Here is a 3,368-nt window from a genome sequence, read left to right as displayed (position 1 = left end):
AGACTAAAATCGAGCTTTTAGGCCACAATTATATTCTCTATATTTTCCGTAAGAAGGGGGAACGAAATCTTCCAAAGAACACCGTCCCTACATTTAAACACGGAGGTGGCTCGATCATGCTATGGAGTTCCTTCAGCTCTTTTGGTGTAGGCAGCCTTCACCGCGTCAACGGAATCATGAAAAAGAAGAGTACGTTGATATATTAGGCACTTATATCAAGAATGATACTCGGAACTTGCGGCTTGGGCGTCGTTGGATCTTCCAGCACGACAATGACCCTAAGCACACATCGAAATTTTGGTTGCAGAGGAACCATATAAGCGTTCTGGAGTGGCTATCGCAGTTACCCGATCTCAACCCAATTGAAAACGTTTAGCATGAGTTGAAAACCAGGGTTCATCAGCGTCATCCGAAAAACTTGCAAGAGTTGGAGGCCTTCTGTAAAGAAGAATGGAAGAAAATACCAGTCGAGTACTGTCAAACGATCATGGAGGGCTATGAGGAGAGGTTGCGCCAAGTAATTTACCTGAAAGGCTACACAACTGACCATTAAAGTAGACACACAAACACTTTCTGCTCCTCCTATGTTTGGTTATTTGTCATTCAATTTACATAACAAATTATGTAGATATGTGTTAGTATAATATTTATAATATACTACACTTTCATTATCCTAATCATGATACTTTTTAAGTTATGAAGAAAAACTACTCACGATGCAGTGGTACAAACACTTTCTGTCGTAACTGAATAAAAACTGTTTCGCCGCGTTGCGTTGGTTACATTTTAAAAGCTCAATTGGAGATTTTTTTTAGAAATTTCAGCTACGGCAACAATGGTGGTATTTATGTACACGTATACATTGTTGATTCTTACGCTCAAGAACCTTCTATATGCATTTTAAAACATATATTTAACTAAAACAAATATTGATATTCAAATAAATATACATTATTGATCCATTACAAAAGTAAACTATTTTAATCTTTTTTTACACTATCAGAATGTTACTTTCAACTGGCATGTGGTCTTCAGGTACACTGATATTCAAGTGATAAATTTAAAGTATCTAAAATGTGAAAACGCTTCCTCTTGTAACGGCATTTGTATTTTTCAATAAAATAAACACTTTTTTGTGTGCAAATATTTAAGAAGCCTGCCATACGTTTTCCACTTAACAGCTGCTGACGGCTAGTGAAGGGACTGGCAGGAGCCGACCAAATGCAGCGGAAACAATCTTTTCGATCATTACGTCTTACTTTTCCAGAGATTACAGTGGGCGCAGTTTGCGGGTTTCCAAGCTGTAAGCTGAGCAGAAAGTGTGTAGTCTTGTGTTGTACTAGCAATAAACACAGTCACTTTCCATTAAGGTTTGTATAGTGTATTCTCTGTTGGAACAGTAAATCACAAACTTGGAGTCAGTATAAGTAAGATAGTGCGTTGGTTTTTATCCACTGTTTTGAGTCAGCAGAGCAAAACATAGATGCTGTTTTACAGCAATAAAGTCAGTTTTATGTAAATTGTACTAGTGAATAGAATGCAAGGTCTACGTTAGCTCTTAAAACTGCAGTCGAGTGTTTAAATCAGACATGAGAATAAGCCAAGTTAACAACTTATTTAAGAAACAAATTCACGTTTTTACAGTTAGAAATGTGTCTATGGGCATAAAATGAAAGAGACACTAATAAGAGTAAAAGGGTGTATCTCATAAAATTATAAGAGATAAGAATAGCCAAAGCTGGCTCGATCTGGAGTTATTTTATTTGTCCAGCAGGAAGCGTTTGCAGTGAAATTACATGTTATTTTAAGTTGATCTTATCCAGTGCAATTATTACTGAAATACGTGAAGACTTTTAATTTCATAACGTATTGTAAGCAGCTAATCAATTTTTATGCAATGTTCATTAGATATTAGTTTCTTCTGTTGTCCAGTTCATAATAGTTGCAGGTTTTGTTTGCCTATTTACTTTTTGTTGTATTTGTGGAGTGTATTCAGCTATATGTAATTCTGACGTATGAAAATATACCTAGAGAACGAATTATATATAAGATAATTGATAACTCATTACAAATTACAACTCAATTGTGAATCATTGAGAGCTAAGATGAATGATGTATTAATTAATTCGTGCATCAATCCTGAAATATTTCTCACGTTCGGCGTTTGTTCACATCATACCAGTCTTTATTTCTCTCTTTAAAGAAGGTTTGTGGGTCACAGCTTTTCTAACTAAACTAAACAGCAACTCAGTTCGTAGTGTGGCAAGATTGTGTTCATTACTTATTTATTTATATTCTTTAACACGTTTTGTTGTCACATGAGAAACATACCTTATTCATTGAACTGAATTACTCTGAAGCCGAAATTAATTAGTTAAAAAACAACAATTTTATGATGTTGTTTGTTTGTATTTAAGCACAAAACTACATAACATGCCGTCGGTGCTGTGCCAACAACGTGTATTGAAACCCATATTTAGTGTCATACAGTTTCATAAGAAAAAAAAAAAAACCCTGATAGGCCATTATCATCACTTGTGTGCACTGTATTTTTTTGAAATTATGCGAATTATTAGTTTATACGACAATGAAATTACATTAATTATTTCTATTGTTTGTTTTTATCGTTGTCACAACTAGCATACTATACCATCACGTCTAATTATCAATTAGTACTTTATTTTTTCTTCTCCAACCATAACAATGATTCTTATACGATTGCTATAATTGTAATGAACACATTTGTTTATAATTATAATAAAAGCAAACGCTCAGTAAATCCATTATCAACATGATCAACAGCAATACTGTAATGACTTTTCTTTAGATATGATTCTTTTTAACGAAGGTAAAACCACATACAATTAGACATGAAATTTTTCTCAGGTTTAATATGGTTTTATTAATTCCATGAACAATTTTCATTTCTCCTTCTTTGTTGAAGAACAAATACTTGTTTTTGTTTGATTGCTACGAAAGTAAGTTGTTTTAGAGAATAACAAACTTAAACAATGTAAAGAAAAACTTTTGTTAGATAATGTTCATGTTTCATGTCCTTATTGGTGTAATTAACCCAATAATTAATCTTAAAATCACACTTGTAAACACGAGGGATAGAAAGAGGAAATACACAGAAATACGTAGACAACAAGGAAGAAATATCGTACAACGAAAGGGATCAACTTGTTAAGAATACAAAACATTCCTTATTTTCCAATCCTTTATAAACAGTCAAGTTAACAATTAAGTTAGGTTTCAGGTGAATGTACAGTAATTTATCACTAATTGAACTTCAACACTTTCATCGTAATTTATTTAAATTATGCTGCATGTTTTTAATCACGCGTAATGAGACTATTTAATTATTT

This window comes from Tachypleus tridentatus, chromosome 5 (assembly GCF_004210375.1).
Source record: "Tachypleus tridentatus isolate NWPU-2018 chromosome 5, ASM421037v1, whole genome shotgun sequence".
In the NCBI taxonomy this organism is placed as follows: Eukaryota; Metazoa; Arthropoda; class Merostomata; order Xiphosura; family Limulidae; genus Tachypleus; species Tachypleus tridentatus.
Note: the sequence above shows the minus strand (reverse complement) of the source record.